Source organism: Cydia pomonella, chromosome 16 (assembly GCF_033807575.1).
Source record: "Cydia pomonella isolate Wapato2018A chromosome 16, ilCydPomo1, whole genome shotgun sequence".
Classification (NCBI taxonomy): domain Eukaryota; kingdom Metazoa; phylum Arthropoda; class Insecta; order Lepidoptera; family Tortricidae; genus Cydia; species Cydia pomonella.
Window position 1 is genome coordinate 19009995 of NC_084718.1, and position 20258 is coordinate 19030252.

At 36.6% G+C, this 20258-nt stretch overlaps 1 protein-coding gene across 3 annotated transcripts in view; it reads right to left on the reverse strand.

The window, feature by feature from the left end:
* Positions 1-20258, reverse strand: part of LOC133526386 (ankyrin repeat domain-containing protein 6) — a 261125-nt gene that overhangs the window by 56868 nt on the left and 183999 nt on the right. The window contains exon 1 of one of the 3 annotated variants that reach the window (XM_061862996.1): positions 3473-3704. The exons of the other annotated variants lie outside the window; for them this stretch is intronic. The gene's annotated coding sequence lies outside the window, so the exon portion shown is untranslated. Of the gene's footprint in view, positions 1-3472; positions 3705-20258 lie in introns of those variants that run through there. 3 annotated transcript variants of the gene reach the window in all.

Consider the following 20258-nt stretch of genomic DNA (forward strand, 5'->3'; position numbering starts at 1 on the left):
TAATTTGTGTACTAATTTAAAAAAACGTTAAGCGAGATTTTATCAAAATCACGTGAAAGACCGTTATACGTAACATATTTTATTGGTCTCGGCAAACATACCCTGCATTTTAGAGCCTCCTGGTTTGAGCCGTACAGATGGTAAGAGGCTGGACGGTCTAACACTGGTCCCGTAGGCAAAAGGCCGGAGCCTGCTGTGGGATGTACTTTCGCTCCCACTCATGTCAGCCATACAAGTAAGAAGGCAGGTGCAGCTGAGGCTGCTGTTAAGTTCAAACATCTATACAACTATAACATCTATACTGTACCATGGTTGCAATAAAGAATGATTATGATTATGAACATGGCAAATATGCCAACCTTGGACCAGTGCATGACTGTTCTGGCTGCTGGCAAAACGGCTGGGCCATGGTGCACCGAGGCCAAGAAGCTGGTTAGGGGGATTAGGCGTCGGCTAAGGGACAGGCGCTCTGCGACCCCCGGGCTGGCTCTTATCTGGTCCAACAAAAATCTTTGGCTATCCAGCGTGGCAATGCAGCTAGCATATTTGGGACGTTTGGGCCAGGCAAGCAACAGTTCGGGCCTTAATTGTTAGAATGGAAGGTTTTTTGTGTTGTATTGTTTTTTTTGACGAAGCATGTTGTGGATACTATTTTTGTGTGTAGCAACTAGCAACTATGACGAAGCCTGCGTTGTGGATATTGATATTGTATTTAAATGTGCAATCTTACTTATATTATACAATTACAGCTCAAACAAAAAATGTACCCGTTTTGCCTTAATTATCCTTATTTTGTCGCAGGCGTCCATAGGCTACGGTGACTCCTTACCATCAGACGGGCCGTTTGCTTGTTTGCCACCAACGAGGCATAAAAAAATCCATACAAAAAGTATTAGTCAGTTTTGTAACGGTCCATACAACATGTATGGTTAACTGCGTTACATAACTGACAGTTAAATGTGGGACATTTTTTTTATTGCTTAAATCTATAGTGCTCGTGATTCTGAGTAGCGTTGAAAAAACCCGGAAAAATACGGGAAAACTTCCAAACGACTCGTTTTTTTTCAAGTTTCTTTCGAAAAAAAAAACAATGCAAATTTCAGTTACAATACTTCGGAAAATAACGAATAAAGCCGAATAAATCAAGTTTTTTTTAACTTCTGTATTTTATGATTTTAAACAGGAAGGTTAAGGTTGCACGTCTAATGTGTTAGTTTCTGGCATTTTATATATTTGACACTGTCATCACTCATCACACATGACAGTGGCATTGTGCATGACGTATTTAATTTTTCAGAATAAAACGGGAAGAAATCGAAAAACAAAATTTGGTAAAATTGTCGAAAAAACCATTTGATTTTTTCCGGAATGTTCATCTCTACTTCTGAGTAGAAATATTTTTTTATAAAAGTACAGGGACACTTTTTTCTGAAAATGCCCTTCGACTAAATTTTGGGAAAAGTAACGCGCGCGTAATCTCGTATAAACCAAATGTAGGGAATTGTGACGCGCGTAGAAGCTCGTACCGACGAAACGACCGTTTACGTGCGTAAAAATACGCTAGTCTGTAAAACATCGATCGTCGTTAATCGGAATCGCATTTAAATAACATCATTTGTACGCTAGTTATTTAAATTAGCTAGAAAAAGCTCCCGTCGCTTAAACGATTTATCTATATGCGGACTACAGATAATATATGACATTAATAATATTGTCAATCCTTCACTCCATTCAATTTTCGTATTGTTTTATTTTATTCCAATCATTTCTTTTGTAGTATTCCAGTTTTAATGATCTTCTGATTATTCTTCGATTATCATCACAATTTAGATTAAGATAACAGCTGATTCTTGACTTTCTATATGTCATTGTCATTGAGAATGCCGTGCAGTTACTTTTCTCCGACTTTACACAATATAGGTAAGTTATAGTATAGAATCTTCGAGCAACAACGGCTTCTACACACTATTAGAATAGAATAGAATAGAATTTGTTTTATTCATAAACACATAAAAGAGACATACATAAAAGAGAACATAGTGCATGAGAGTAAAGTGTCACGAAATGGCCTCATCTCAGCATGTTGCTGGCGACTTCCAGCGCTGATCTTCCGATGAGACCATCGAGTGCGAAATAATCACGGAAGGTACCAGACAAAAGGAAAGAAACATAAAATAAACATGACGAACATACTTAACACTAAGTTTAAATAAAATTGCACGGACAAATAGAACGTACCGGTCTGTACCGGTCCGATCGGATCGTAGCGTGGCGCGGCATTAAGCGTGCATAACTAGCGCCAGGGCGGCTACCGGAAAAATCGAATTCGTTAATTGCGAGCATTTTTCTCTGTCACTTTAATGACGTCTTACTAAGTGTAAAAGAGAAAGATCCCCGCAATTTGCGAATTTCGGTTTTCGCGGTAGGCCCCCCTGGTCAGCTGTAGCTACACGAATTAAATCCAATGACAGATTTGACAAACATAATAATAAGATGAATCTCAAAATCTCAATCCGTTTTCGATCATGAAAACCATAAAACAAAGTTGACTAAATTGTAATCAAGGTCTGCAATAAGTCATATAGAATCAGACCAAGCTAAGTTGGCAGCTATTTAGATAGCCCAGACGGTGTTAAGTAAACGTCATAATTTCATAGAAGTTTGACGCTTAAAAGAACACTCTGGCACCGTCTGAGCTATCAAAGTCGTTGCCAACTTACCTTGGTCTGACTACTCTACTAATCTCACTTTACCCCACACATATACTACCAATCTAACACAAAAATACCAACCTACATTACGATCATTAATACTGACCACCCAATAAATGTACACACAGTAGTTTATCTTATCCGTTCCCACGAACACAATGAAATACAAATTCACATCACCTTCAAAACATTGTAGTTTACTCAGCTGACCTGACTATACTCATTCTATTAAAAAATATACTTTATCAGACGCGTACTGCAGCTAACTTAGATATCTGCAGAAATCTGTATTATGTACTGTGAAGGTTGGAAACTTTCAGTCTTTTTGAAGAAAACTGATAACAGTTATACATTTGATTTCAGAACTATCGCTCTGATAAGAGAATAAAGATCTGCAGACGAGTATTCGGGGGGTGGCAGTCATTAAGAGCAGACGGATCACCCTATGGTAAGCGATTACAGCCGCCCATGGACACCTGCAACACGAGAGGGGTTGCAAGTGCGTTGCCGGCCTTTAAGATGGGAGTATACGCTCTATTCTTGAAGGTTTGATTTTGTAATCTAGCTGAATGTTGTTAAAAATATATGATACTATGGTGGCGAATATATACGTCTGCGTTTATATTCTCCACCATAGTTAGACCGCATTCCTTATTACGAGTACAGTGCCGTTTTTTATAACTAAGTTAAGAGTATCAAACGTGATCATGCCAAATATCGGCTTCTTCTATCAGAAGTGTTAAAACCATAGCGTCACGTACCTGCCTCTTTTCTGGAGTACCCCAGAGTGTGTCTCTGTATCGTAGTTACACACTAAGCCATGTCATTATACCTCACACATTCACTACTAATCCAACACAAAATTACCAATCTATATTACGACCAGAATTCCAATCTGACCACCCAGTAAATATACACATTAGTTTCCCACGAACACAATGAAATCCAAATTCACATCACCTTACAACATAGTAGTTTACTCGGCTGACCTAACTATACTGAACCTATTGTAGTAGCGAATGAACCGAATCTGATCTTGGTTGGCTTTACGTATGTCAATCATGGAGTGCTTATTGGAAAAGCGATAGCGATTCCTCAAGGATTAGCGGTAGCGATGGCGAGAGATGGGCGCGTTTATGTCTTTTACTTGTAAAAACATCGGTCGGGTACATGTCATACCTAGTTGTTTCACAGTAATGTTGTCTGTAATTCCTGAGTGGACGCTCGAGTTGGGCGTGCAACAGGGCTGGGCGTGCGGCGTGCATGTTAAACAAATGCAAACGTATGCGGCCTTAGTGCACGCTGTTCAAATCACTTGTGAGCCCGACGCCACGCTGCACGCCCCGTCGAACGCTCTGCTTCGAGCGTCCACTCAGGCCTTACACTTACACATTTTATAGGGACGCTTTAAGTGGCAACCTTGAAAATGTGATTAATTGCGTAGGTGCGATTTCAAGTAATATGTACCTAATTGATTCCTGATTGATTGATTGCTGATAATAGATTCCTTAGATTGTTTGTATTTGTTTTTTTTTTTATATTATAGGAAATTTTTACACAAATTGACTAAGTCCCACAGTAAGCTCAATAAGACTTGTGTTGAGGGTACTTAGACAACGATATATATAATATGTAAATATTTATAAATACTTAAATACATAGAAAACACCCATGACTCAGGAACAAATATCCATGCTCATCACACGAATAAATGCCCTTACCAGGATTTGAACCCGGGACCATCAGCTTCATAGGCAGGGTCACTACCCATTAGGCCAGACCGGTCGTCAAATTTTAACACTGGTATTGTACCTACTTAGTGTAATGTAAAGGCATTAGCTTTGGCAAGATGTGTTGTGTTTGGGATGTGTTTTGTGCTGGTGTGGTTGTTGTGTTGCAATTTAAGTCTCCCTGTATTCAGTTTATTTAGTATTTATTTCACAGACAACATGATCCATAATTTGCTAGTACTACCTTGTTTTACAACTATTATTAGTATTCATACTTAACTAGAGACAGAGTATTTTTAATTAAATGTTCCATACACTAAATATTGACTATATTTTATATTTTGATCAGTTTTGCGATAGTTAAACCCAAGTTCGCTACAACGCTTCAAGTTTGAATCGTCCCCACGCACTTCCGCTCCCCGCTCCGCTTATCAGCACGAGCTAAACTCAAAGCAATAATTCTTAACAATAAGGAATTATTTCGGTCCAATGCACACGCCCTGCCCTTCCGATACAACTGGTTTACATACGTTACATGTCTGTACAGTCAACATCATTTACATACATTGTTATTAAGAATGTATTCTTAGAGCGGAGCTAAGTATAACTGAACGTGAATGTCACGTAAATGTCAGTTGTCCACGTGTTCAGAATTAGGCTGTTATCATTAATTTCTTAGCATTTCATATGAAAGGAAGAAAGAAAGAAAAAAAAAACATTTTTAACGCCAAAACACATTACATTTGGGAAAATAGGACTTTCACTCAGCAGGACGCGTGGCAATCCGTGGCGCTGGTTTTCTTTCAGTAGGGTCATATGTATTGTTGTATTCATGTGACTAGACCTACGTATGTACACGATGTTTTTCTTTAAATTTCATTATTTTCGGGGTATGGCTAAATACAGTTAAGGAAACTGAATGGTTTTTTTTTCGTATAAAGTATGTCGTGAATAGCGTTGTCGGAATACGGAGATTATATTAAAATCTACCTAACAATTGAAGACTATGACATACCAATGACATTTCGAATATCGATCGTCCGAGATACGACTAGTACTTGCTCAAATGGGACTGGGCAGCAGGGCCGGATTTAGGGGAGGGCAACCGGGGCTACTGCCCCGGGGCCTCCACAAAAGAGGGGCCCCCACAATAGAGAATTCGGAAAATTTTCCATTTTATTTGGAAAAAATTTGGGGCCAGGGGGCCTCCACTCCTTTATTGCCCGAGGCCTCCAGACCTCTAAATCCGGTATTACTGGGCAGGGCACGTAATAAGATACAATAACAACAGATGGACCCAAAAAGACACGTCCCTCCAAGAAACATTACAAGGGTGCAGAAACGACCGAGGTTTGGGACCTCAGTTGCCTAAAAATAAATAAAATAAATAAATATTATAGGACATTAATTACACAAATTGACTAAGTCCCACAGTAAGCTCAATAAGGCTTGTGTTGAGGGTACTTAGACAACGATATATATAATATATAAATATTTATAAATACTTAAATACATAGAAAACACCCATGACCCAGGAACAAATATCCATGCTCATCACACGAATAAATGCCCTTACCAAGATTTGAACCCGGGACCATCGGCTTCATAGGCAGGGTCACTAGGTACCCACGAGGCCAGACCGGTCTACCTCATTTGAATTGATTTGTTATTATCAACTGTACTATTTACTGTTCAATGGCCGAAGTATTTCGCAAGCGAACGCGCCCCGATAACCGTGCATCTTGTTAAGTGATTGACTGCTACGATCTCAGGAAGTTGCTTCCTCTCCTAATACTACAATAGATGATGAGCCTATTGTTTGATACATCAATGAGATTATACGAATACGAATAAAGAATTAGTAATCATTGTTACAGTTGGTAATATTTTTTCTCCAATATGCTTGGAAATGTTCACCTTATTGTAGCAAAAATAGAACGAGAAGTTCTTCGCTATGGTCAAACTCAAATGAAAAAAAATATCAAACTATTATTGTCGTGTTTTAGCGGACGGGAATTTATTACTGTATTGTTTTTTACTTTTAAAAAACATGTATTCACTAGGAAAACGCAAACAGCCAATTAATATAGCCGCGGACCGCGTCTACACGACCCGGTTAGCATCAATTCAAGCTATACTAGGATAGAGTCGCGTAAGACCGTCGTGTATGATCGTGCGAATACTGCTTAATAAAATCAAAGACTTAGTTTTTTTTAAGGATCTCATGCGTGCAAATACAGCTTATATTGCACAATTGTATTGAATGAGCGAATATTGAATATCAAATATCAAACATTTATTCAGCAAATAGGCGACAGGGGCACTTTTACATGTCCATTTTTCAAACAATAAAAATTACAAATACCTATGGAATCGATGAAATAATATACGAATACGATAGAAAGGTACTGAATGGCAGAATAGTTTTAGCATTTAACTTTTAAAAAATAATTAAAGAGGGAAATTGTTTTTGACGTTTTTGATGTGAAGGTTGGATTTGAGTTGGTGCTTAAATTATAATTATTTTACCTAATTGCCTCGCATGTTTGGAGAATGTCTCGATACAAAAACTACCGAGGTTGATTGAAATAACATGACAAATACGAACGATTCCGAGAAAATACGATGGGAAACGATCATTCACTACATCTGTACGATAGAACTGCGAAACACGAGTTACGAATTACCTATTCGCACGTATATCGTACAATGTTTTACAGTACATATAGCCTTTTATATTTTCGACATATGCACGTAAAGCGCTATTACCGCACTAGTGCGGTAAAGTAGTACCATTTGTACTGTAAATCGAATTTCCAGCATTCTGCATATTTTAAGGTTAAGACCTAGACCTTAAGGTATGATCTAGTCCTACCTACTTACATTGGTGGCCCAAAAACACGTTGACATTGTCTTTAGGACTATTTTTCATACAATACAATACAATACAAATACTCTTTATTGCACACCTCAATACAGAAACAGTACAAATAATACAACACATAAAGAAGAGGTAAACAACAGGCGGTCTTATCGCTAAAAAGCGTTCTCTTCCAGACAACCTTTAGGTAGCGGAATTAAAAAAGAAAAAAAAATGTTATGTCAGTAGGTGTTCCAGATGCAATAAAAGAAGTACATACATCATCATACTTACTTACACTTCTTTAACAAAATGTCATTAAAAATTAAAACTACAACCATTTTACTAAAACAAAACGCATTATTTTCAGAATATTCTCCCTTAGCTTTCATACACACATGAAAACGTTTGTTAAAATTAAAACTATCAATGTCCTTTTACAAAGTTTAAATTTTTTATTACTGCAAAAGACGTGTAAATTTTTTGTCAACATATTTTTGGTAGATACTGTAGACATGTATACAAACCACCTACCATCAAACAACCTTAACTCCATTAAAAAATACTCATCAAGTTTTCCTTTTGCGAAAGCTAGCCAACTCAACCCTATCAAGCAACCCAGTAATTCAACAAGACTCCATTTTGACCGACATGTCGGCGACTTTATCCGACGATAACTAGACGACAGTTCTATAAAGATTCTATCATACGGCCATATTTATCGGTTTGTACAGTCAGCATCAATATAAGTGCGTGAAAGAACACGCCAGGTATACCCGGTTAAGATCGGATAGAGTATAAGATCGTATGATCGCAATTACATGCAAGCAATATAATGATTGACTTTGTTTCCTCCGGCCCCTCTTAATTGCTATGTTGTACATAGTAACCGCTCAGTCGTGTCAGTGTGAAAAAGTTGAAATTTAATGGAAAGGACCCGATTTTTTCAACGTATGCAATTTATTCTCCTTGCTTTAGAGTTCGAATTAGCAATTAGTCCGAACTTAGTCCAAGAAGGTTTTTTGGTATGGTGTCCTGAAAGGAATGTAAGTCAACTTTGAGTGCTGATTACTCCTAAACTATTTTATTAAGTGGATTTATAATAAAGGCTTATTTTCTTCTTTATCATTTGCATTAAACATTTGGAGGTAAAAATTTGTGAAAAACAAGTAATTTTTATTGTGACGCCCTTCTAACTCGCCGAAAAATAGGCCGGTCTTGTACCGTATACCTTATCTACCATCGTGGAATACTTTTCCAAATAGAGATAGATAGATGCGATAATCCGTTTATTTGTTTGTCACAATACACACAGGAAATAAAAATAATAAAATGACAAACAAAACAGATAATACAGAATCAAACGAGAGAAATACAGATTTATAATAAAAATTGTACTCACTTTCATGCAATAAAAAATTATGAATTATACAAAATAGAAGTAGAAAGAAAAAAAATACATTGAAATACTGTTCCATACATATAGAAAATGTTGTGTGCGTTGCAGCAAAACAAAAGGGTTCTGGCTCAGTATTATTCCGCTTCACCCTATGGGAGAGGCACTGATATTCTGCCAGGACCAGATCACGTCAACCAAGACACAGTGTAAAAGATGCAATATTCAAAGTTAGTACTTACCTTAATACCTTGTTTATAAAACTAGTGACATAATTACCATTAAGAGTGTGTACTTACACAGTTATGATGTTGAAAGTTGATGTTGATGTTGTTAGTATGCTCAAGTAATACGTAGTGTCAGGTGTAATTATAAGAGGAAATTCATATTTTATACATATTTAATTGCTAAGATCAAATAAAATAATAGTATTAGTAAAGACTAATTTGGTAATCAGCAACCAAGTACTGACCTTACCTCTACATCTACAGTTCGCGTTTAGTATATTTATTGCACATCACCTTCCTTGCGTTGTCCCAGCTATTTTCCCACGACTTCCGGGGGCCTGGGGTCCGCTTGGTAACTAATCCCAGAATTGGCGTTGTTACTTAGTAAGTGCCATCTAACCTTCCAACCCAAAGGCTTTATTGAGACTAGCCCTGTTTCTAAAAGAGTCTAATATTTATTCTACAACTAGAAGAAGAAGAAGAAATGACATTTATTCCATAAAGCACACATACACAGGACAAGAAGATGAAAGAAATAAGATAGAAAGATAATGATAAGAACAACAAAACAAAAACAAAAAAAAACAACAGATATAAATTATGTACACGTTAAAATCCGAAAATTACACACTTGGGTCCAGCAATGTGTGCAGTAAGGAAAAGGCCCTGTCTCAGCATATTGTTGCTATTCGCAAACGAGGCAAATTACAACGCTGTTATTCAACTACATATAGACATATCTCTTTTTATTAAGCTATTAAAGAATGGTAGATAATTTTGGCCCGTCGCGTCGTCTGATCCGCTACTTTTACTACGTCGTCTGATACGACCGGTTTGGCCTAGTGGGTAGTGACCCTGCCTACGAAGCTGACGGTCCCGGGTTCAAATCCTGGTAAGGGCATTTATTCGTGTGATGAGCATGGATATTTGTTCCTGAGTCATGGATGTTTTCTATGTATTGAAGTATTTATAAATATTTATATATTATATATATCGTTGTCTAAGTACCCTCAACACAAGCCCTAATGGGCTTACTGTGGGACTTAGTCAATTTGTGTAATAATGTCCTATAATATTTATTTATTTTATTTATTTTACTTTTGATGCTGACTGTACAAGGAATTACTGGTCGCCTAACCGGTCCCGTATTGAGGTATAATTAAATAGGATGGAGGCGTGCGAACCACATAAGACACTATGACATTTAATTACTAGGCACAAGAAAAGAAGTAGATTAGTTGAAGTTTAGGAATTATTATTATTTTACAGAATTTCATTAGAAAACCGGTCTGGCCTAATGGGACTTTGCCTATGAAGCCGATGGTCCTGGGTTCAAATCCCGGTAAGGGCATTTATTTGTGTGATGAGCACAGATATTTGTTTCTGAGTCATGGATTTTCTATGTATTTGTATATATCGTTATTTGAGTACCCACAACACAAGCCTTCATGAGCTTACCGTGGGATTTAGTCAATTTGTATAAGAATATCCATATAATATTTTTAATATTTATTAGGTACCTGGGCCATTTTATTTAGAGTTATATTATACACTATACATATTTTTCATGGGATTTTTCTATGACAAAAATGTCCCAAAATAACACCACCTACTGCGCTATTGGAGGTCACTGAGGACATAAAGCAGGGCATGAAGTATTTCAAAGTCACATAAGGGTTGGTGCTCATTGACATTTCAAATGTGTTTAATGTAGTGGATTACAATCGTTTCCTTGCTTGAGAGAGGGCTCTCTCATCTCAGTCTTACCAGTTTCGATTGCTTGGTTTGCCTTCTATCTTTCTTGTCGTTCCCAGACTGTTCGTGTTGGCCAAGCCCAGTCTGACTGGAGTGACCTAAACACTGGGGTGCCACAAGGAGGTATATTGTCCCCACCTCTTTTCCATACGCACCGATCGTGTTTGATGCATTGACATAATATATATCTAAGGATGAGCCTTACGGGCAATAAGAATGGGACCCGTTCAGCGGTGTCACGCACACGAATACGAGCCAATCGTGCAGTCTAACGCCACAACGCGATTGGTTGACGTGCGCGATTGGTCGCAACTAGTTGACTGTACGATTGGCTCGAATTCGTGAGTGACACCACTGAACTGGCAGTCTAGCATATTCTTAGTGCTCGTAAGGTGCGTCCTTAGATATATGTCAATGGTTTGATGGCTCGGTGATCCCGGTTTCAGATCAGGTGAAAGATTTCGGTCTTGTTATAGACAAGAGCCTTTCGTGGGGTGGACAACTCACGGAAGTAACTCGTTCCTCCCGGTCCCTTGAACTTCCTCACATAGTGGTTATCTCTCTTCTTTTAGTGTTCAAGCTATCTGTCTCTGGAATGCACTTCTTCAGGGCCCTAACAGTAAGACAAGAAGACAAGCCCCAAGCAAGTTTGCATTCTAATGCATACAGGCACCTCGAGTGAGTTTATTTATTCTCAGTCCACACAAATTCTTATTTTTTTACTTCACACACACCGAGAGCTAAAACCAGAGCAAAACATGGTGTCAAGTATTTCTATCTATATAAAACACTTAATCAAAATTCTCACACGTGCAACTTTGGAATGCATCAACTCCCCTATCACCTTTTATGGTGTACCTAACTCGGTTTTTATCTCTTATCAACTGACTAGCATCTTATCAATGCATCTAGCTAATTGAACGATACTGAGTATTTGTACTCGTTCCAATACGAGTATTTGTACCCGTTCCAGGACATCCTGGATTATTGATTGCTAGTGGATTGGAATGTGTGTCTATCTGAAATAGCTTAATTGCTTCACTGAGCATACAACAAATAAATAGACCCTGACTACGCTAGCTTTGCATAAACTTGGCAGAAATCATGCATAAGTAACCCAATATACTCCATACTTAACGCACTTGGCATGAAAATTTTGCGTGATCCGACTCCACATCGATAATCTGAGGAAAAAGTTGGTGAACAAATTATTATTACAAAATTGTAATTAAGTTTATAATAGGTAATAATTATTTTGCGGACCAAACTTTGATATTAATGTAAAACGAGTACTTTATCCATTTCATAAAAAATAGTAAACGTAAGATGTTAAAAAAATATGATTATGATTAGTGTAGATATTTAGTCAATAATTATAATTTTGTGGGAATTGTAAGCAAACTGTTCATTTTACTCTATATTATTACTTATGTCAAACTTATAAAAGAAACAGACATAATACCTACTCCTCTTTCCGTTCGTTTGTCTTTTCAAAACTTAAGCATACCTGTTTAACTCAAAAACAACAATAATATTTCAAAACTAAATAAAAGAGCGCCGTTACACGGACGACAAATTCCATACTCAGGCTATAAAATGTCAACGTCAACCGATAATCGGCAACCAATACATCGGACAATGTGTGAAGGATAAAAAACCTCATTATTCCGGTACGCGGAAGACTACTCGTATAAAGTATCTCGAATGGCGGCAAAAACAAAATGGAGATTGCCTGCGACGTGACAGTTTTTTGTGCGGCGATATTTAAAAGGTGATTTGGAATAAATTGATAATCCGCTAAGTAACTTGAATGTTAAATATAGCGACATCGACAGCGGTATTTTTAGAATTACGCTACTGATTGTGAGACAGATTTTTGTGGGCGATGTTATTTTTAATGTGATTTCAAATAGTTTATATCAGAATGAAAAGGACTATTGTGGCAACACTAAATACTTCTTGTCTATAGCTGTATATAGTCTATGGCTCTTTTGACAGATATTTCAAGGAGTTCCGGTGTAAGCGATGTTTTTTTTGCAACAATAAAGTTCTTGTGTTTTGCATTGAGAGTATTAATTAATTACTGTACAAGTATTAAGGCCAAAAGACCGTCTATGAGGTAAGACCGTCTACATGCCCTTAAGCCAGTTATAGTAATACCTCTGTATATATATCGTTGTCTAAGTACCCTCAACACAAGCCTTATTGAGCTTACTGTGGGAGTTAGTCAATTTGTGTAATAATGTCCTATAATATTTATTTTATTTATTTATTTATATATCTATTATGTACCTATTGTAAATAAATAATTGGAGATTAAAACAATGAATTAGAAGTAACTTACTTGGTCGGCGTCTTCGTAAGTATTGCTAGATTAAGTATGTACATATAAAGTATTTTTGTAAAAAAAAAAATGTGATTTCGAAGTTACCATTTATTTACAAGATTGTTTGTTAAATATGTACATTGCATAACACGACCTAAACATATTGTTACGACATCGAATTTGGACGATCTTTAAACCCTAAGGCACAGGTGCTTACCTAGTTTAGAAGTTGAAAGTTTGAGTCACTCCACGCTGTCATGTTTGTCCAAAATTTTGCGTAGTGTGTTCATTATGTAACGTGCTCTTTTATGTAAAATAAAGTTATATTATATTGCTCTTCATAAGTACTCCGTAACGCCTACCAACCATAACCATAGGTCACAAACCAATGACCCCATTTGAGTTGTCATTTAAATTTAAAACAATATTGCGTAACGCATGAGATTAGCGTTGGTTTATGTTATGTTTCCGGCTGTCCGGATACAATGGCTCCCGCTGGGCTTTTATTTTATACATAACAGAGCTATCGCCTCATCAGACCATAATAAGTGTAAGTCGTGTCTAGAAGTGAATTATCAAAGCTGATGTTTTTTCTTCATATATCTCGATATGAAGAAAAAACATCAGCTTTGATAATTCACTTACCTTCATTAACTAAACAAAAAGCTTACTGCTATTTTCAGTAAGGAGTAGGTAGTAAAATTTGTTTTTAATTCACTCCTCTTCTTTGGCAGAAATAGTTGTTATTATAAATGGTTATCTATTAATTATATTTTTCCCTACTCCTTACTGAAAATAGCAGTAAGCTTTTTGTTTAGTTAATGAAGGTAAGTGAATTATCAAAGCTGATGTTGATATCGCTATGGGTATGGTATGCTTATGGGTATGGGTGTTTTAGCAGAAGGTGTCGCAGAAAGCAAACCGGGACTGGAACCTCAGGTGGCATGAGCTTTCTCTGCCAAAAATGTGGGAGGTCGTGCTGCTCACACATCGGCCTCCACAGTCACCAACCCTTTGTCTAAACAGCAATGCTTAAATCGTTTGCAATAGACGCAAAGGCCTGTGATAATGGTATGCTTGGACTATATTAGAAGTGAGTACTAGGTTAGTAATGGGAATAGATCCACACGCAGCTGGCGTCCGCATTATGCTCATGGGGGCCATCGTTAAGCCTTCTGGGAAACTTTAGACTTTCAAATAATGTCGTCAGGCATTGTAAGCAGAATTCGCGGATCAGTCTTACGTTATGAAAACTTATGGTAAAATATCTATTCTCACGGAGAAATTAGCTTTGTTTCATGTTTCCTAAACTCTGATGATTAGTACACGACCTCCTTCCTAGCTTAGTCGGTAGTGGCAAGGAAGCCAATTTAAACTTACTTACTTTCTTACATCTAGACGCTCATTTAACCTTTTCGACGTCGTGTTAAACACAAAAGCTGTCACTCGGCCACGTCACCTAAGTGTCAAAACTGAAATTGAACTTTATGCATATGCACGTAGGTCTAAGTTGCTATGTGCTCTGTGATGGATTAATCCGTCTTGGCGTTGGACCTAACGGTAAGGAAATATCACTCTTCTTCCTCGCGTTGTCCCGGCATTTTGCCACGGCTCATGGGAGCCTGGGGTCCGCTTGACAACTAATACCAAGTTTTTTTTTGTTTTGGTAAGGATATATCACTGGTGTCAAAAAGGTTAAACTTACATTGTGATTGTGACATCAAAATGATGTTTAAGATGTCTCCCCCGATGATACATATCGCTAGCGCCTAACGTGAACAGATATGTGATATATGATATATATAAAAAATGTCACAATATAAATTTGAACTGGCCTACTAAATGACATTTTGGTTATAGTAGTAAATAATAAATACTAGCTGCAAAACCCGGCGTTGCTCGGGTTAAAATAAATCGCATGTTTAATGGTATAAAAAATATTTGAGGATGCATTTTTTAACGTAGATAATATAGATTTCTATCTTAGATATTGAAAGACTTAGTCGACCATTAAATATGCGGTGTATAGAAAGTATATTTAATTAATTAACTAATTAACTAATTGAAATAATCATAAGTTAGAATAAAAAACACCTTAGTAAATGGAAAATTTATGTTTTATTCACACAATTATTTACATATGATATTCTACATACTACATATATGATAAATACATTAACATATTACACGTTATATTATACATTTACATTTTGTTTAATTTTTCTATAATACTTGCTTATAGACTACATTTATTGTTTTATTGCCCGGGCTGTAGATGAACAAATTTCGAGGTGATCCTGCTCGTGAGCATGCAACGTATAATTGACCATGTGCAAAGCATGGTTCCTTTAAGTCAACGCCACAGTATTTGAATGTTTGGCCCTGTGCTTTGTTGATGGTCATACTGTAAGCCAACTTCACCGGGAATTGTAAACGTTTAAACGTAAAGGGCAATCCATTTGATATTAAAGGTATTCGTGGTATAAATACTATTTGTCCTTTTTCTTTACCAGTCATTATACTGGCTTCGATGATGTTATTTTGTAGCTGTTTAATACAGAGTCTCGTACCATTACACAATTTTGGCGAGTTCAGATTTCGTAATAGAATAATTGGTGAACCAACTTTCAATTTAAGGCAGTGCAATGGCATTCCTGGAACATTTAGTGAATTCAAAAATTCAGAAGGAAAATTTACGCTTTCTTGTTCATCAGTCATTGTATCGATTGAGTTGTAGATTTTCTCTTCTCCCGGAATCATTTCCTGGATGATGTTGTTGATGCTATTGACAATGTCGTTTTTCGTGGCTAGAATAATGCGCTCCCGTAACCATTCTGAATTAGTATAATTTTCAGCAATACTTGGATACACTTCATTTATAAGTTGTTCCGGTGTTTCAACAGCATTACATAACTCATTAGTTAGTGTGATTTGGCCAGTATTTTCGTCTATTGGATAAGTGCCCTCTCCTATTTGTAAAAGTTTTTCAGCAAATTCTTGGGCCTTTTCATCTCCTGAAATCTGTGCTCTCATATTTGTTGTTAATTTAATTATTTTTACCTGTTCCCATATGAACGACTTCTTCAGGCAAGCGTTAATTTCATCTGCCGGCGTTGATTTCGGAATGACAGGTAGTGTTTGACGAAAATCGCCTGATAGTATTAACAATACACCTCCCATTATATTCGTGTTGTCGCGTAAATCTTGAAGTGTTCTGTTTAGTGCTTCTAGGGATTTTCTATGAGCCATTGTGCTTTCATCCCATATAATGGCTTTGCACTGTTTTAATATTTGTCCACGTGCCGATGATTTTGTGATGTCACATACCGGGAATTCGTAGTTAGCTACATCTAATGGTAATTTTAAACCAGAATGTGCCGTTCGTCCACCATCCATAAGTGTTGCCGCTATTCCAGATGATGCTAGGGCGAGAACGATTTCTTTATTTGCACGGATTTCAGCTAGAATTAAATTTATCAAAAATGTTTTCCCGGTGCCACCAGGTGCGTCTAAAAATATTATACCACTTCGCTGATTTTTATAATAATCCATTATTATGTCGTAAGCTTGTTTTTGACTCTCAATTAATAAGGGTTTGTTGTGTTGGATGTAAAGCCTCAATTCGTCGATATTATAATTTGTTTCTCTTAAAAATTCACTGTTCATAACATCCAAATGATTTCGTTTAGGAGATTGAACACCTAGTTGTATTAACGTTTGGTTAGAAATTGCTAAACATTTATCTTCTATCAATATCAAAGCTTTGTTAAAAATTTCTTCATTAAAATTAATTTCTAAGTCCGGATTTTGCTGTCGTAAATCAGCCAAGATGTCATCGCTCATATATTCTCGATATTTAAGCCATAGTCGATTTGGATTAGAAGGATTACATGTAGTTAATATGATTGCAAATAGCTCACGAATTTGACTTGCTGTTGCCGTTTGGGCTGCTTCATTCATAGCTAACTCCCAATGATTATCGTTTTCTAGTAGACCCAATCTTTGACATGCTTCACGATATGTCTCACAAATGTAACCATTGACAGTTTTTAGGTCTTCAAAACACGTTGGACCACGAATAGTGTGAAGTAATAAGCGTAGATAGAAACATTCAGCGTTTTTTGGATGCACTGTGTAGACTCGTCCTATTGTGTTACTCTTGAACACTCCATCATGTCCTTCTACTTGCATTCCACGTTTTCGAGGATTAAATTGTTTACTTGTTGTATCCCATGTATAATAGCTGGGTACTTCTGAGTAAAGTAAAGTCTTAGCAAATTGGTCTTTCTGGCATAATTCAAAAAATGCTGTTAAAGTTGTTCGAGTTGGTGGTTCCGTCGCAACTTTTTGTGCTGTTTCTGTTGTAAAAAACACACGTTGTCCATTTTCTAGGTGGACGGATAAATGTTGAACCGGTGGATCTCGATCGTGTATTGGAAAACTTAAAATTCGCCAAATTGCTTCGTTGGTATTAATGTAACGACCCATTTGATACTGTACTATTTCATCATGCTGGTTTTCATTGGTTAACGTAAAAACAGCCATATCACTGCCTTTGTTAATATATTTGCATACATATTTTATAGATTTAACAGAACTGCAGTATTCAACATTGATATGGGCATTGAACATTTTAGATAAAAGTGGATTATATGGTACTACCCATTGATTATTAACTTGAATTTCTGCATTACCTCGTATTTTAATTTTAGCTGTAAATCCGCCTTGTTCTGGTGATCGACGTCTATATTTAGGATATCCGTCTTCGCCTGTAACTGTTTCGTTCAAAAATGGCTTTGGATAACGTTTCGTACATTTTCCATCTTTCATACACGGAGAATTTCTATTTAGCTCACCACACGGGCCATGAACCATGTTTTTTACGATTATACTATAAAGATCAGAATCTTCTTCCGGGTTTGGAAATTCAGCTTTGATGATATCATCTATTTGATTCGGTTGAATTTTATTTTGGAGCCAAATTAAGTTGTGTGAATGTGGCAATCCTCGTTTCTGCCATTCAATTGAAAACATCCAGCAGATAACAACACCAAATATTTGATTTTTCACAATGGCGTCTATAAATTTAATTTGTTTTTGACGGAAAACTCGGGCAACAATATCATGTCGATCGCTGGCCGTCTGACCATATTGTAATTCTTCTTTGATTTCCATCCATGAAGAATTACATGTGAATGTTATAAATAAATCTGGTCTGCCGTGTTTCCTAACATAAGTTATTGCATCTTGAGCATATTCATGCATGTGACGTGGACTTCCAGTGAATGTCGATGGCAAGATGACCAATTTTCCCATGTTATCGACGTTTCCATCATTTATCATTGCACCTTTCAAATGGATGTATTCATCCGAACGCAACTTTCGTTGATTATGGCGAATAAAATCTAATCTTTCCGTTTCAATTTTAGCATACATGTCTACAATAAACTGCTGAAATAGCTGCCGACAGTTTAAAATATGGTTATATTCACCATTTCTAGTCATAATTCGATAAGCATAGAATTGCATAGCTGATACTTTTTTGTTAGTTTCGACACCTGTAGCTGGATTGATTTGTTGAATATTGAAATGATAACCATCCTCACCTTGCCAAAAAATTAGCGGATATTGTAGCGCATCATAACTACGATGTGTTTCAGCAATACGTTGCAATTTATTACTTCGACGTTGAATAATAATATCACGACGACTACATTCGTTATCAACAATGACTACGGCAACTTCGTTCGTTTGAGGTGCATTAAACCTTCGTTCGTGTTGACCGGCTGGTCTTTTATCTGCTCGAATGACGATCTTATAATTATCTGCAGCCATTTGGTCTAGAGAAGTCTTGAACACATTGATTAGTTGATTATGATTATGAAGTAGACGTTGTAATTTTTGAATAATATCTCGTTGCAGTCCCTGAAAGTTAGAGCAACGTTGGTCTGTTTCAAGTTCATCGTTACCAACAAAGTATATTTGAAGAAATTTTGGAGATTCATTAGACATCGGCAAAAGAGAGCCTAATCGGTGATAAATTTGGCCTTGAACCTTAAAAACCGGGCTGAAATTTTCTTCCTGACATATTAATGAAGCTCCAAATGAAGTCATTTGAAAACAACAGTTTTATCGACGTATATTTTGTAGAAAATGATTGGAATCTGGTGTTTCTCCAGTCATATATGCGAGTAATTGAGGTGGTGGTACATCTAGTGCTGGTAAATTGACTTTACCACTCGAGCAGCATATACCAGCAGTTTCGCCTTTAAATTTCCGGGCATGACAATACTCGCATATCGTATCCATTTTTCCGATGACAATATTTGGATGTTCACTGTATTGTTTTTTGCAATCATAATGGAAAGCCTGAAGTTCTAAACTTCCAACTTTACATGAAGCAGCTCGTCGTTGGCGTAAAGTAGCCATTCTTTCTTTTTTTTTGGTATTTTCCAGTTCACGTTGATCAGCAGATTGACGATTTCTGAGTGATCTTACTCGACATCTGGTTTCTTCATTAATACGTGCTCTTTCCTCTTCGGTTAAATTTTCTCTAATTCTTTTTACTCCTTTACGAATGTTTAAAACACGTTTTTCTTTTTGTTCTTCTGTTTCATTTTGACGTGCTATTTTTCTTCTTTTTGAAACCACTTTGGGTTTTGTAAATACTTTTTTTCGCCTTGGCATTGTAAATATAAAAAAAGTAATAAAATTAATCAAAACGAATATCTTGGTTGTTACAATGATAAAACTAACGAAAAGTTACTCACTTTCGGTTTATATACCGTTGAAAATCGAAATTTCTAGTATCAGAACACTCTAGAATAGTCAAATAGTTTTTACTTTTTCATTTGTTCAAATCACTTCAATTTATGTAATCACTGTTCACTCTTGGCTTCAATTGATCTTTTCGCGACTGTAAACACGGTTCAACTGACAAAAAGTCACTGATTTTCGGTTTATATACCGTTGGAAATCGAAATTTCTAGTATCAGAACACTCTAGAATAGTCAAATAGTTTTTACTTTTTCATTTGTTCAAATCACTTCAATTTATGTAATCACTGTTCACTCTTGGCTTCAATTGATCTTTTCGCGACTGTAAACACGGTTCAACTGACAAAAAGTCACTGATTTTCGGTTTATATACCGTTGGAAATCGAAATTTCTAGTATCAGAACACTCTAGAATAGTCAAATAGTTTTTACTTTTTCATTTGTTCAAATCACTTCAATTTATGTAATCACTGTTCAC